Source organism: Oncorhynchus keta, chromosome 25 (assembly GCF_023373465.1).
Source record: "Oncorhynchus keta strain PuntledgeMale-10-30-2019 chromosome 25, Oket_V2, whole genome shotgun sequence".
Classification (NCBI taxonomy): Eukaryota; Metazoa; Chordata; class Actinopteri; order Salmoniformes; family Salmonidae; genus Oncorhynchus; species Oncorhynchus keta.
Genome location: NC_068445.1, coordinates 7,243,274 through 7,260,250, shown reverse-complemented (window position 1 = coordinate 7,260,250; position 16,977 = coordinate 7,243,274). Strand labels below are relative to the sequence as shown.

At 43.1% G+C, this 16,977-nt stretch overlaps 1 protein-coding gene across 2 annotated transcripts in view; it reads left to right on the top strand.

The window, feature by feature from the left end:
• Positions 1 to 549: 549 nt before the first annotated feature.
• LOC118358053 (apoptosis-inducing factor 3) overlaps positions 550 to 16,977 on the top strand; it is a 37,891-nt gene continuing 21,463 nt past the window's right edge. The window contains exon 1 of one of the 2 annotated variants that reach the window (XM_035735446.2): positions 550 to 802. The gene's annotated coding sequence lies outside the window, so the exon portion shown is untranslated. The remainder of the gene's footprint in view (positions 803 to 16,977) is intronic. The other variant, XM_035735448.2, reaches the window with a different exon arrangement.

The following is a 16,977-nucleotide window of genomic DNA, read 5'->3' as shown; positions in this document are numbered from 1 at the left end:
GATGGGACAAGATTTCACGACAAAGGGGTGAAAAGTTTTTAAAAAATAACAAAAATTAAACATCATGCTCATTTCACTGTCCTGGATTTACATTTACTATGTTATGTTTAGTTTATGAGACCAGTCTGACCAAGCAGGCAGGGCAAGCAGGCAGTGCAGGGGGGAGCCCAGGCAGACCAGCCAGTGCAGGGGGGAGCCCAGCCAGTCTTTAAACAGGCTTAACTGGCAGTCAGGTCTTTAGTATCTGAAGGCGATGCTGAAAGGATCTAAGCAGGAGGGGGTGTGTGGTGTGTGTGTGTGTGTGTGTGTGTGTGTGTGTGTGTGTGTGTGTGTGTGTGTGTGTGTGGGAGAGAGTGAAAGAGGAAGGGGGGAAGAGAGCCGAACACTGTGAGAATTTGTGCCATGTTAGCATCCACCCAGCAACTCCGTCAATACTGCATACGGCTTGGAAACTGGCAGAGGTCCCTGGTGCTGCATTCGCAGGCTCCGTCACTGAGAGAGAGCAGCTTCCACGACCCCCCCCCAATCACTGTGCTGCTCGAGAGGTTTCTCTCAGTGATAGCACATCCACTAGAGCACCGGCCGTTACTGCTGCAGAGGAGGAAGTGGGGACAGGAGGAGAGCTGAACGGGAGATACGGAGTGGGAATACTCTAGAAGAGCGAGCCAATCCCGGAGGAGGGACAGGATTCTCGGAGGACTGGTTTGATAGTATGCTACCGTGCTCCACAGGGAAGGCTGAACATTGGGACGTTTGACAGACAGGCACTCGACAGTGCACCTGCTCCACACTGGATTGTTGGGTAAAATTATTTTCCTCTTTTACAGTCAGCAAGGGCTGATTTTAGGATTGTGCTTGTTACTGCTGATATATCTTAGTGTGGTGCTTAGTATAACAAATGGACCATACTACATTCTGTGTTCAGCATGAGGTACAGCACTATGTCCATTCAGCATTATAGAGCCAAGGAAGTACCTTGTTTCTGGGACAGTTCCACATAATTCTGCAGTCCTGCTTAAAGAAGTGGAGAAATGTGGTGCAGTGATATATCAAATACTCTGACACACACTACACCAATAAACACAAGGCACTTCACAAATATGTACACTTATACAGTGGCAAGTGTGTGTTTATGTTCGGGAAATTACAGGAATATTGCCTCAATTAGGAAGTCTTTCATTGAGGGATATTCTGCCCTCAACACAATGAAAGGTCCACTGAGGGAGATAATAATTGTTTCGTTTCATTTTGATATTGTGTGTGTGTGTGTGTGTGTGTGCGCTCACGTGAGTGTGTGCAATTCATGTGTACCTAGGTGCTGAATGTGTGAAATGCCTGAGAAATTGGTTGTTTCAATCGTTGTTTCTGACCATGGAAACTGGTCCCCTGCAGGAGTGGACACCCCTCTGTAAAATTCTATTCTGGTTTTCCATGACATCACAACTCCTTTGGCCTAATTTGGAGGCAAATGCTGAAAGTAGCACAAATGCCCTGACACTCCATCTCTATAGTGCCGCTGCCAGCTACTCCGCGTTATATATTTATTCATTATTTTTTGTTTATCTGCCAACTTCAAAATCAGACTCAATGTTTATGTGCATGTTTTTTTCCCCAGACAGGGGTCTTTTTTGAAATTGAAGTAAATTCAGTTCATTTTCAAGTTTGGTGTGAAGTTACATGGTTAACACTAATTGTAAGCAGATAGAACTTCTCTGGTACCACGTGGTATTCCTGCCTTATCTCACCAAGTGTACTAATGGTTACCCTCTGATTTCCACAACAAGTTCAACAGCCTGACCTCTGCAGCCTGATCATGGAAAAAACGCATTTCAGAGATCATATGTTACATTCCAGACTTAACAACTTTCAGCATCTATTGAATGGCAACTTAACTGTCTTTTAGGCGTAGTATCTACATGGAACCTTGTTCATCTTGGACATATGCATGATTACATGATTTAACTGTGATGGAGTAAACGTAACTGTACAATTATGAACCTTCTGTTTCCACGGGACTGCCATGACCGAAGACACATTTTACACGCAAAAAGAAACGTTAGATTTTGATCTGACCTTAAATAACTATAGTTTTTGGACAACAAACTTAAACAAGCATGCCAGCATATGCAAGACAGTAGCCTCTGGAAATAAACAAAGTCACTCATGCTTCTTTCCATCCTTTAGCCTAGAGTCGATGACCACGACCCCACGGAAATCTAATTAGCATAATACACAAATTCCCATTAAAAAATGGGTCAATTTAAACCAGAGATAGTCACACTAAGTGCAAATCACATGGGATGGCGTAGCTCTGCAGAATACTATAGTAGCCTTGCTGGTTAAGCGTGCCTTGAATTCTAAATGAATCACAGACAGTGTCCCCAGCAAAGCACCCCCACACCATCACACCACCTCCTCCATGCTTCACGGTGGGAAGCACACATGCGGAGATCATCCGAGTGACCTACTCTGCATCTCACAAAGACACGGCTGTTGTCGTGGATAATTGTTTCAGAAATATAATACTCTCAGAAGAACTTTGTGAATTCAATGTAGACTTTAATACAAGTTATTAAGAGCCGTGCTGGTCCGCGGAACAGCCGCCCCTTCTTAGCACTGGCTCTGCTTTTATACATACATAGTATTTGTGTACATCACATATGTAAATAAAGTTACTCCCCCTTAGTTCGTCTGCCCCCATTAAATTCCTATTCTGAGTTCTTTGCTTGTTTACGCCCACTAACGCTCATATCTGCTTTTGGTTAGGTTACAACGATGACAGAACTCTTTCCATGTTCTAAAAAATAATGTATGTATTGCATGCTTATGTTTTACGTGTTAGTCATCAGTTATCTTGCCTATCTTTCTTCCTGTATCCTGCTGAGCACAGCACGTTCAGCTGTCATAAATGCATGTATGGTCTTGGTTAAGGTATTCTTTCTTAAATATAGTATGGTCTGGGTGTCATATGGCCTGGGTATCATCTTCACTTAATGTGCATGTCCTTGCTACTTCAGCCCAGCAGCCAAACCTATCTATATGTAAAGCTGAGCTTTCCTTAATGGTTCGCTCCAACACTGTTGGAACCAAAAATCTCAAATTTGGACTCATCAGACCAAAGGACAGATTTCCACCGGTCTAACATCCATTGCTTGTATTTCTTGGCCCAAGCAAGTCTCTTCCTATTGGTGTCCTTTAGTAGTGGTTTCTTTGTAGCAATTCGACCATGAAAGCCTGATTCACGCAGTCTCATCTGAACAGTTGATGTTGAGAAGTGTCTGTTACTTGAACTCTGTGAAGCTTTTATTTGGGCTGCAATTTCTGAGGCTGGTAACTCTAATGAACTTATCCTCTGCAGCAGAGGTAAGTCTGGGTCTTTCTTTCCTGTGGCGGTTGTCATAAGAGCCAGTTTCGTCATAGTGCTTGATGGTGTTTGCGGCTGAACTTGAAGAAACTTTCAAAGTTCTTGAAATTTTCCGGGTTGACTGACCATGTCTTAAAGTAATGATGGTGTCACGTTCTGACCTTAGTTCCCTTTTTATGTCTTTGTGTTAGGTTGGTCAGGGCGTGAGTTGGGGTGGGTAGTCTATGTTCCTTTTTCTATGTGTTTGGCCTAGTATGGTTCTCAATCAGAGGCAGGTGTCGTTCGTTGTCTCTGATTGAGAATCATACTTAGGTAGCCTGTTTTCCCCATTTTGGTTGTGGGTGTTTGTTGTCTGTTTAGTGTCTGTCACCTTATAGAACTGTTTTGTTTCCATTTCATTTTGTTATTTTGTTTTGTGCGTTCAGTCAATACATTATGACGGACACTTACCACGCTGCATATTGGTCCAATATTTCATACTCGTCGTCAGACGACGAAGAGATCCGTTACAGTTTCTCTTTGCTTATTTGAGCTGTTCTTGACATAATATGGACTTGGTCTTTTACCAAATAGGGCTATCTTCTGTTTCCCACCCCTACCTTGTCACAACACAACTGATTGGCTCAGATGCATTAAGAAGGAAAGAAATTCCACAAATGAACTTTTAACAAGGCACACCTGTTATATGAAATTCATTCCAGGTGAATACCCCATGAAGCTGGTTGAGAGAATGCCAAGAGTGTGGAAAGCTGTCCTCAAGGCAAAGGGAGGCTATTTGTTTAACTCATTTTTAGGTTACTGCATGATTTCATATGTGTTATTTCATAGTTTTGATGTCTTTACTATTACTACAATTTTAAGAAAAACCCTTCTGTTCCAGAAAGGGGACCTTATTATTTCATGCGTTTAATAATAATAAATGTTGGGCTAATAAATGTTTCATCAAAACATAAAATGATTTATAGATTTAAAATGGCTAAATTATCCTTGGTATGACCTTAACAATTCCGTGTAGCTTACTAGAGTCCCCCTTCCCCGGCTTAGACTGTTATGTGTAAACAATTGTTATTATTTCATCAGCTTAAAAAAAAAAAATGTATCAATCAAAGATGCGCAACAAGCTAAGTATTCGATCAGTCGTGCAGGTTTTATAATATATCAAGAATGTTCAAAATTAGTACTTCACAGGCTTGATTAGGTGAGAGGTGTGGTCAAACATGAAGTGTGGTGTTACTTTGTCATGATCGTCTGCCCTTATCAGCCATGGGTGAAAGCGAGAGGCCTAATCTTTAACCAAGGCCTGATTTACCTTTTGTAACAGGTGTTAGATGAATGAAATATTAATATAGTAACCAATTGATATGTTAAATAACCAGTCACCCGCGCTTGGGGGACAATTGATCCTGTTCCTTCATCTACAGCATCGAGAAACCACATCCCTACAGAAGGAAAACATACCGTCGCTGTCTCATGAAAACCATCTCCAAAACCTCATCTTTTCAGGAAATGGAAAAAAATTACATTTTCCTATTAACGAACATACAATTAGGAAACTTCTGAAGCTATTTTGAATAAATGCTCTTGGTCCGAGAGTCATAAAATCTTCAGAATACATTAAGGGGAGTGACTGCATTCAATAAATGTAATATAATGTAATTTTTTATTTTACAAGGTTAGACAACGAGGTTAGACACTCTTGCATAGCAGTCTTTTAAATCTACATTTGCATTTGACATTTTAGTCATTTATCAGTTTTCGGGAAGATGGGCAGGGACCATTGGGATGCCAGGACAGAGAAAAGCTTTGACTAGCCTGAGCAGGAGCTGACATGCTGTAGAGGTGGGACAGCCAAGAGACTAGGCGTGGCAGAACGGAGTGCTCAGAGTTGGGATGTAGGGTTTGAGCATAGCCTGAAGGTGGGGAGGGGCAGTTCGCCTTGCTGCTCTCTAGGCAAGCACCATGGTCTTGTAGTGGATGTGTGCTTTGACTGGAAGCCAGTGGAGTGTACGTAGGAGCGGGGTGACGTGGGAGATCTTGGGAAGGTTGAACAGCAGACGGGCTGCGGAGTTTTGGATAAGTTGCAGGGCTTTAATGGCACAAGCAGGGAGCCCAGCCAACAGAGAGTTGCAGTAGGCAAGAAGGAATATGAGGAGTGCTTGGATTAGGATTTACGCTGCTTCCTGTGTGAGGAAAGGTCATACTCTATAGATGTTGTAGATGTTGAACCTGCAAGAGCGAGTCACTTTTTTGATGTTTGCAGAGAACTGTTCAGGGTCTTTCCTAGGTTCTTTGCTCTCTTTGGGGGGGAGGGGGGCACTGGAGTAGTCAACCGTGATGAGAGGAAGAGCAGCTCCATCTTGTCAAGATGAGCTTGAGGTGGTGGGCCGACATTCAAGCAGAGATGTGTGTCGCCACCTGGGTGTCAGAGGGGAATGATAAAGTAGTTGAGTGTTATCTGCATAGCAATGATAAGAGAGACCATGAGAGGATGTGACTTGGTGTATAGAGCAAAGGAGCTAGAACCGAGCCCTGGGGGATACCAGTAATGGGAGCACGTATTGCAGACACAGATCCTCTCCACGCCACCTGGTAGGATCAAACTGCCAGGTAGGATGCAATCCAGCAGTGTGCAGAGCTTGAGATGCCCAGCCCTGAGAGGGTGGAGAGGAGGATCTGATGGTTCACGTTGGCTAAGGCAGCAGATAGGTTTTGGAGGCTGAGAATAGATGAGAGAGTCGGCTTTGGCAGAGCGGAGAGCCTCTGTGACACAGAGGAGAGCAGTCTCAGTTGAGTGACCCGTCTTGAAGCCTGACTGGTTGGGCTCAAGAAGGTAATTCTCAGAGTGATAACGAGAGAGACAGCATGCTCAAGTGTTTTGTAAAGAAAAGAAAGAAGGGATAGCGATCTGTTGTTATTTTTGACATCAGAGAGTTTGAGTTTTGGTTTCTTGAGGAAGGGAGTGATTTTGGATGCAGCCAGTGGTCAGTTGCTGATGGAAGAAGGTCTCCAGAGAGAGTCTGAAGAGGGGATGGGGTCGAGTGGGCAGGTTGTTGGGCGGCTGGAAATCACTAGTCGCAGGATTTCATCTGGAGAGCGAGGGGATGAGAATCCTGTGATGAGACGCATGTGGCAGGGACTCCAGACTATTCCGGAGATAAAGGGAAAGCCAGACACGATATGGAGTGTTTACAGACATATTCGATCTCTCCCTATCCCAGTCTGTTGTCCCCACTTGCTTCAAGATGTCCATCATTGTTCATGTACCCAAGAAAGTGAAGGTGACTAAACTAAATGTCTACCGCCTCGTAGCGCTGACTTCTGTCATCATAAAGTGCTTTGAAAGGCTAGTTAAGACCCACTACACTTTGCATATTGCCCCAACAGATCCACGGATGCCTCATTGCCATTGCACTGCCCACTGCCCTATTCCACTTGGACAAGAGGAATACCTATGTGAGAATGCTGTTCATCGACTACAGCTCAGCCTTCAACAACAACATTGCCCTCTAAGCTCATCACTAAGCTCAGGGCCCTCGGCCTGTACTCCTCCCTGTACAACTGGGTCCAAGACTTTCTGACGGCCGACCCCAGGTGGTGATGGTAGGCAACAACACTTCCGCCACGCTGATCCTCAACATGGGGGTCCCACAGGGGTGTGTGTTCAGCCCCCTCTTGTACTCCCTGTTAACCCATGACTGCGTGGCTATGCACATCTCCAACTCAATCATCAAGTTTGCTGACAACACATCAGGTGTAGTCCTGACTACCAACAACGACGGGACAGCCTACAGGGAGATGAGAGTCCTGGTGGAATGGTGCCAGGAAAATAACCTCTACCTCAATGTCAACAAAATGAAGAAGATGATCGTGAACTACAGAAAACAGCAGAGAGAGCACAACCCGACCCACATCGACGGGTCACAGTGTAGAGGGTCAAAAGCAGTTCCTCAACGTGCAAATCACTGACGACCTGAAATGATCCCTCCACACCGACACTGTGATGGTGGCTAAAGAAGAAATTCAGCTGTGTCCCTAAGACCCTTAGCTTCTATCTCCAGGCCATCAAACTGTTTAGGCTGGGTTACTGTACAGCACTTTGTGACATCAGCTGATGTAAGAAGGGCTTTATAAATACATTTGATTGATTGAACAGTCATCACTACGAGTTGGCTACCGCCCAGTACTCTACTCTGCACCTTGTACAGTCGTGGCCAAAAGTTTTGAGAATGACACAAATATGAAATTTTCCAAAGTCTGCTGCCTCAGTTTGTATGATGGCAATTTGCATATACTCCAGAATGTTATGAAGAGTGATCAGATGAATTGCAATGAATTGCAAAGTCCCTCTTTGCCATGCAAATGAACTGAATCCCCAAAAAACATTTCCACTGCATTTCAGCCCTGCCATAAAAGGGCCAGCTGACATCACGTCAGTGATTCTCTCCTTAACACAGGTGTGAGTGTTGACAAGGACAAGGCTGGAGATCACTCTGTCATGCTGATTGAGTTCAAAGAACAGACTGGAAGCTTCAAAAGGAGGGTGGTGCTTGGAATCATTGTACTTCCTCTGTCAACCATGGTTACCTGCAAGGAAACACGTGCCGTCATCTTTTCTTTGCACAAAAAGGACTTCACAGGCAAGGATATTGCTACCAGTAATATTGCACCTCAATTAACCATTTTATTGGATCATCAAGAACTTCAAGGAGAGCTGTTCAATTGTTGTGAAGAAGGCTTCAAGGGCGCCCAAGAAAGTCCAGCAAGCTCCAGGGCTGTCTCCTAAAGTTGATTCAGCTGCAGGATCGGGGCACCACCAGTACAGAGCTTGCTCAGGAATGGCAGCAGGCAGGTGTGAATGCATCTGCATGCACAGTGAGGTGAAGACCTTTGGAGGATGGCCTGGTGTCAAGAAGGGCAGCAAAGAAGCCACTTCTCTCCAGAAAAAACATCAGGGACAGACTGGTATTCTGCAAAAGGTACGGGGATTGGACTGCTGAGGACTGGGGTAAAGTCATTTTCTCTGATGAATCCCCTTTCTGATTGTCTGGGGCATCCGGAAAAAAGCTTGTCCGGAGAAGACAAGGTGAGCACTACCATCATTCCTGTGTCATGCCAACAGTAAAGCATCCTGAGACCATTCATGTGTGGGGTTGCTTCTCAGCCAAGGGAGTGGGCTCACTCACAATTTTGCCAAAGAACACAGCCATGAATAAAGAATGGTACCAACACATCCTCCGAGAGAAACTTCTCCCAACCATCCCGAAACAGTTTGGTGACGAACAATGCATTTTCCAGCATGATGGAGCACCTTGCCATAAGGCAAAAGTGATAACTAAGTGGCTCGGGGAACAAAACATCGTTATTTTGGGTCCATGGCCAGGAAACTCCCGAGACTTTAATCCCATTGAGAACTTGTGGTCAATCCTCAAGAGGCGGGTGGACAAACAAAAACACACAAATTCTGACAAACTCCAAGCATTGATTATGCAAGAATGGGCTGCCATCAGTCAGGATGTGGCCCAGAAGTTAATTGACAGCATGCCAGGGCAGATTGCAGAGGTCTTGAAAAAGAATGGTCAACACTGCAAATATTTACTCTTTGCATCAACTTCATGTAATTGTCAATAAAAGCCTTTGACACTTATGAAACACTTGTTACTATGGAGACCTGAAGTATAATTACATCTGACAAAAATATCTAAAGACACCGAAGCAGCAAACATTGTGGAAATTAACATTTGTCATTCTCAAAACTTTTTGCCACGACTGTAGACTGCTGCCATATGCACAGTATATATACTCATTGAACAATCGTTTCTGTAGTTAAAAACAGTTAAGACTAGCGTTCCTGCAACATTATTTTGTTAATTTTATTTGATATCTGAGAAATTAAGCTAATCAATTTCTAACTTCATAAACTTTATAAATGTCCCTTTTTCAGGACCTTGTCTTTCGAAGATAATTCATAAAAATCCAAATAACTTCACAGATTTTCATTGTAAAGGCTTTAAACACTGTTTCCCATGCTTGTTCAATGAACCATAAACAAGTAATGAACATGCACCTGTGGAACGGTTGTTAAGACATTAAGACACTAACCGCTTACAGACGGTAGACAATTAAGGTCAGTTATGAAAACTTAAGACACTAAAGAGGCCTTTCTATTGACTCTGAAAATCACCAAAAGAAAGATGCCCAGGGTACCTGCTCATCTGCGTACCCTGGGCATGCTGCAAGGAGGCATGAGGACTGCAGATATGGCCAGGGCAATAAATTGCAATGTCCGTACTATGAGATGCCTAAGACAGCGCTACAGGGAGACAGGACGGACAGCTGATCATCCTCGCAGTGGCAGACCACGTGTAACGACACCTGCACAGGATCGCTACATCCAAACATCACACCTGCGGGACAGGTACAGGATGGCAATAACAGCCCGTGTTACACCAGGAATGCACAATCCCTCCATCAGTGCTGACTGTCCACAATAGGCTGAGAGAGGCTGGACTGAGGGATTGGAGGCCTGTTGTAAGGCAGGTCCTCACCAGACATCACCGGCAACAACGTCTCCTATGGACCAAAAACCCACCGTTGCTGGACCAGACAGGACTGGCAAAAAGTGCTCTTCACTGATGAGTTGCGGTTTTGTTTCACCAGGGGTGATGGTCGGATTTGCATTTATTGTTGAAGGAATGAGCGTTATACCAAGGCCTGTACTCTGGAGCGGGATTGATTTGGAGGTGGACTGACTGACTGTTACTTTTGATTTTGACCCCCCTTTTTTGTTCAGGGATCCATTATTCCATATCTGTTAGTCACATGTCTGTGGAACTTGTTCAGTTTGTATGCTGTTGAATCTTTTTATGTTCATACAAATATCTACACATGTTAAGTTTGCTGAAAATAAACGCAGTTGACAGTGAGGACATTTCTTTTTTTGCTGAGTTTATGTGTTAGGTATTCCCACCCCTTGACTTTTTCCACATTTTGTTGTTACAGCCTGACTTTAGATGAAATTGAGTTTTGGAACTGGCCTGCACAAAGTGGAATTATAGTTTTTTGAATTTCTTAAAAATGTATAAAAAATGAAAAGCTGAAATGTCTTGAATCAGTAAGTATCCAACCCCTTTGTTATGGCCTAAATAAGTTCAGTCGTAAGAATGTGGTTAACAAGTCACATAGGTTGCGTCGATAATAATAGTGTTTAACATGATTTTTGAATGACTACCTCTTCTCTGTACCCCACACATACAATTATCTGTAAGGTCCCTCAGTCAAGTAGTGAATTTCAAACACAGATTCAACCACAAAGACCAGGGAGGTTTTCCAATGCCTCGCGAAGAAGGGCACCTATTGGGGTAGATGGGTATAAACAGACATTGAATATCCCTTTAAGTATGGTGACATTATTAATTACAGTTTGGATGGTGCATCAATACACTGTCACTACAAATATACAGGATTCCTTAACTCAGTTGCCAGAGAGGAAGGAAACCGCTCAGGGATGTCACCATGAAAAGAAGGAAGCCTGTACAGAATAAAAAATATTCCAAAACATGCATCCTGTTTGTAACAAGGTACTAAAGTAATACTGCAAAAACAGTGGTAAAGCTGTTAACATTTTGTCGTGAATACAAATGTTTGGGGTAAATCCAATGCAACACAACAGAGCTAAGCACAGGCAAAATCCTAGAGGAAAACCTGGTTCAGTCTGCTTTCCACCAGACACTGGTGTTTCATTTTCAATACATTTGCAAAAATGTCTAAAAACCTGTTTTCACTTTAATTATGGGATATTTTGTATAGATGGGTGAGGGGGACTTTTTTTTGGAATCCATTTTGAATTCAGGCTATAACAACAATGTGGAATAAGTCAAGGGGTTGGAATACTTTCTGAAGGCGCTGTACACACTGTATTCTCGACATAGCTCATCCTACTGAACTACTGCTGTACGTATATTTTCCTACTTATATATCGTCCATCCTGTCTATACATATTTATATTCCGGACTCTGACATTGCTCGTTCTGATATTGTTTGTTCTGAATTTTTTATAATTCTTTACATTTGGGGGGTGGGTTGGGATTATTTGTGTATTGGTATTCTACTGTTAGACACTTACTGCACCGCTGGAGCTAGAAACATAAGCTTTTCGCTGCACCCGCTTTAACATCTGCTAATCTGTGTACGCAACGAATACAATTGTTAGGGTAGTTTTGTGTAAGTGGGACCAGTGGACTCCGTAGGCTGTGTAAATAAGGAGCTCATGTCGTCAACCTTTTTTTTCCAAAGAGACGGTGGAGGGGAGGAAAAGACTTGCCCAGGGTTGGAGACAGAGGCTTGGAATTTAGAGTGATAGAAAGCAGCTTTAGCAGCAGATGTAGAGAAGGAGTGGAAGGAGGATAGATCCTCCAGAAGTTTAGATTTCCTCCATTTTCGCTCAGCTTTCCACAGCCCTGTTCTATGAGCACGCATTGAATCTCAATGTTAAATCATTTTTGGGTAACAATTAAGTACCTTACTGGAATAGTTTTCCTTTTAAAATGTTATAATTTTGCTAGGACTGTCTGGAGGTGGTCTGAGTGAAGGGCCCAATTGGACTGCTATGTAACCTGAAAACTAGCTGTTATTGGCAAACAGGTTTGGAACTCTCTTTGTTATTGGTCTGTTGAAGTATACCGCCTGGTGATGTCATCAGGCAAGCCAAAACTCCACCCATGCAAAACCTGCTGTTTAGATTGTATTGTTTCAATTGTAATTTCAACCAGCTGGAAATAGCACTAACATTTTTTTTCTTCTAACTTTTACAGTGTTATTTTCATCAGCAGTTGTACAATATGATACAAAGCACAGGGGAAAATGCATTTTGACTGAACTGGGCCTTTAAGGTGAAAATGGCACCCTACTGTATGGTTGCTTGAGGAGCCAAAATAATTTCTGATACAGATTTACTGAAGCTACTGTACATCTGACTCTTGATGTCACTGAATGCCCAAGGCAGTTCAGTGTAGCTATAGTCTGTGTGGAGCTTGTTATTGTCTCTTTAGGGAAAAGGGTCACTTACTACCTGGCCTGCTGTATCTGTTTGTGTGTGGGCTTCATCATGACCTGGATGGGTCAACATTCTCCTGGTAGTATAAGGTGCAGGTGTGGGAAGTTGTTATATCTGGGAATCACGTTTTTCGCCCCTTATTTTACCTGGTGTGTGTGTGTGTGATACCAACCCCTCAGGAGTGCCACATCGGTGATCAAGTAATGTGCTATTGGCTGTGGTGCAGTTCAATGTTCATGCAGTTGGAGTCCTTAACTGGAGTCCGTTTAGAAATGAAGTATGTTTACTTGGGCTGCTCAAAAAAAGTAAAGTCCCTTTTCTAAGAAATAGAGGTGGCCATCGATTTGAATTTGGCCCTCTGTTTAACATTATTTTCGATTTAATTCAAATAAAATAAAAATCTATATCTTTTTACATTTGGGGGGGGTACTGCCTAAGGTTTGATGGCTTATTCCCAGCTACATTCCAGTGAAAAATATTACATTTGTGGGGAGAAGTGAGTGAAACTGACAGCTTGTTTGCAGGAAGGATCATTAGCACTGCTTGGGGACAGGCCCAATGGTGAGTGACTGGGATCTGCATCATGTTGTGAGGACCAAATCTGCTTAACCTACTTTGGGTTAGCACTAAATATCTCGGGCTTGCTTGAACCTCACAATAGCAGCCTTTCTGGTGCAGTTTTGATGTTCATAAAATATGAATTTGTATGGAATTATTGATATGGACACATGGAAGATATAGTGTTCTTCCCTTACACACACACACACACTATTTTTTTGTATGTGTGTATATTATATATATATATAAAATTGTTGTTGTTGTTGAAATTTCAGGCGTGGTTTTTGGACACCTGTGAAGTTTTCCCTTGTGAAAAAATTAATCCCCATGTGATGTTTATTTTTTCTTACTTCCAGCTACAGCTGGTCTCCCATCGAGGGACCGACCAACTATATAGTGGTTGTTTACATCTACTTTGTTTACAAGCATTGGTGTAAACAAGCTTATATTTTGTGTTCTGATGGGGTATGAGTTAAGCTAAGCTCACGAGGCATTTATACGTTGTACACCTCCCATTTTGCCCTCAGAACAACCTGAATTCGTCGGGGCATGGACTCTACAAGGTGTCAAAAGCATTCCACAGGGATGCTGGCCCATGTTGACTCCAATGCTTCCCACAGTTATGTCAACTTGGCTGGATGTCCTTTGGGTGGTGGACCGTTTTTTGATACACACGGGAAACTGTTGAGCGTGAAACACAGCAGCGTTGCAGTTCTTGAGACAAACTGGTACGCTTGGCACCTACTACCATACCCTGTTCAAAAGGCACTTACATTTCTTTGCCTTGCCCATTCACCCTCGGAATTGCACACATACACAATCCATGTCTTCATCGTCTCAAAGCTTAAAACTCCCTCATTAACCTGTCTCCTCCCCTTCATCTACACTGATTTGAAGTGGATTTAACTGGTGACATCAATAAGGGATCATCGCTTTCACCTGGATTCACCTGGTCAGTCTATGTCATGGAAAGAGCAGTTGTTCTTAATGTTTTGTATAATCAGTGTATTCTTCAAGAATTTATGGGTTCATATTTATAAGTCCAAAAACTGATGTAGCAACTAAGGATTGCCCCTTTTTACACGCAGTGACCTTCAGACAGCAGAACTATGTCGCCATTTGAATGTGATCCATTAACCTGCCCCAAAAACAATTATTCTGTCCACTGTTTTGCAAATGTCTTGCAAAATCGTTTCCTTGTCCTGCATTTGGCCTTTTAAAATTGTCACCCTAATTCCACAGGTGGAAACATTGCTACTGCAACATGTGAACACAATCTTTTCATATGTGAGGAGAATAACATTATTTCAACCCCACATGTGAGTCTGCAATTCCACATGTGGAAGTGAGATTTTCACAGTTGGAGTTTTCTAACGTGAAAATGCAAAATTCAAATGTGAAATGTTCAGTTGTTGATTTCTTCATAGGGAAACATCGTTCTAATACGAAATTACATTTTGAGGTGTGTTTGTTTGTTGGTGCGTCATTGAGAGTGGAAATTATGAACTGTTGCCATGGAGATTTTCACAAATTGTGTAGGGAAAAACAAACGCCCACATTCTTCCCAAAAAGAACCAGGCTTACCCAGTTGTTTATCACGCTCAGCTTGTATATTACCTTTTTTTTTTTAAGATGACGAAAACTGACTCTTGATCATTTAATTCCATGCTGCAAAATAAGTGAAATAGAAATATCCTTCAACGTTTTTTTTGTGATCCTTTTGAGGTGAATGTATTGCAAAGTATATGTGTGCGTAAATACTGTCTTAAACACTTTGAGAGTGATGACACGGCACAAACTTTTTACTGCGGTGAAATGTGTTTTGTCACTCAGAAGAGTGAGCTTTCCACGGCTCACTCGGTCTCTAATACCTTAACCACTGCTCCATTCAACAGGTTCTAGCTTTATTTTGTTCTTCTTTTTTTTTTTTTACCTCATGGACATTAAGCTGTGCTCTGAATATCAAGTACTCCCTTTAGTTGCACCACCCAAAGGATGTTTTTGCTATTGACGATGAATCATACTGTTCTTATGCTTCTTACTGTAGTACCGCACTCGTATTCCTATCAACTGCTGTATTGTTAAGCAACAGCAAGTGGGTTGAAATACCACAAGTCCTGGCAGGGGTGTGTGGGCAGCGTTTGGCAGCAAAACAAAGGTGGTTTTGAAACTCATGGGGCCTCTGCTTCCCTTCGCTACAGAGTGACATTTAAAGTGAATAGGTGCAAAGGCTGTTAATGGTTAACACTTATGTATGCAACATGTCATGTATTAAGTAACAATGTACGTGGAAAAATGTTACCAATTAACACCTATTCCACTTTAAGGGCATTTGGACACCTACACACACCTACATACGCACGCACACGCACACACACACACACACACACACACACACACACACACACACACACACACACACACACACACACACACACACACACACACACACACACACACACACACACACACACACACACACACACACACACTAGCTTCATGGTAGAGAGAGAAGGGTTGAAAACAAGTGACAACCTTTTCTCAGCCTTACATTGTTGCCAAGTGTTGCTGGAGGGCAGAGCACACAGGAATAGTAATAGCTGCTCTATACAACCTCACAGAACCAAGTTTGGGCCTCACAGGACATACTGTATTAAAGAAATCGCTAAAATATGGAGTTCTCTTCTCTGATCCAATATATACAGACGGGCAGGTTGACGGACAACTACATACCCTTTCCCTTTCAAACGAGTGGTTGAGGAGGCTGTTTTTTGTTGTTGGTGGAAAACAAATGTGTTTTAACAATGCCACTGAGAGGACTGTGGATGGTGTGGTGAATGCTAATGGCCGTTAGTGTTAGGCTAGTCTTAACTACCACAGTGGCCTTTCCAGGACTTTGTTCATGTTTCTCAGCATCACGAATAGCTCGAAAAGCGTATTGGTTCGTTGTAAAAATGTTGAGCCATGGTAACGGTAATGGTACGGTAAGTATTGTATTTCAATTTCAAAAATGGGCAGTGGTTCACATACATGCAAACACACCACACACTACAGGAGAAGGGCTTGCGAAAACTCTAGGTTACTTACAGGATGCGCCTGGGTGTGTCCATAAGCTCAAAATATCCAATCACACAGCTGTTGGAGACCGACAAGTCGAGTGGCGAATGAGAGCCCCTCTCCATAAAGGGAGCCTTTAACCCGCCAAACTGCATGCCTCTCCTACTTGCACTCTTGCTCATCTTCCTTGCGATCTCATTCATATTCACATAGAATCGGGGTTACGTAAGTAATCTTGAGTTCTATTTCAAATACTTGTTTTGATGTCTCACTATGGGACAACTCCCATAATGCAGACATGCTCTCCGAAGCCAGTGTAGTTGAAACAGCATCATCCCTCAGATGCCACAAAAAAAGGTGCAGAGACATCCAGTTGGTAAAGACCTTATTAAAGTATAAGGGGTGGCTGTACGTGCCAAAATGCAAATCTCCCATAATGAGATGCCATTGAACAGAGCCCAAGAGGTAGCCATACTTTTCAATACAACAGTCTCCACCATCCAAAGATAGCTGTTAATGAGGTAGGGGGGCCTGCCCTTGCAGGGAGGTGCCCAAAAAAATGCAGGGGTCATTGCCACATGCGGTCTCTCCTTCACTGCAGCCGAGGTGAGTAAGACATTTAAACGTGTTGACCCTCGCAAGGCTGCAGGCCCAGACGGCATCCCCAGCCGCGCCCTCAGAGCATGCGCAGACCAGCTGGCCGGTGTGTTTACGGACATATTCAATCAATCCCTATACCAGTCTGCTGTTCCCACATGCTTCAAGAGGGCCACCATTGTTCCTGTTCCCAAGAAAGCTAAGGTATCTGAGCTAAACGACTACCGCCCCGTAGCACTCACTTCCGTCATCATGAAGTACTTTGAGAGACTAGTCAAGGACCATATCACCTCCACCCTACCTGACACCCTAGTCCCACTCCAATTTGCTTACCGCCCAAATAGGTCCA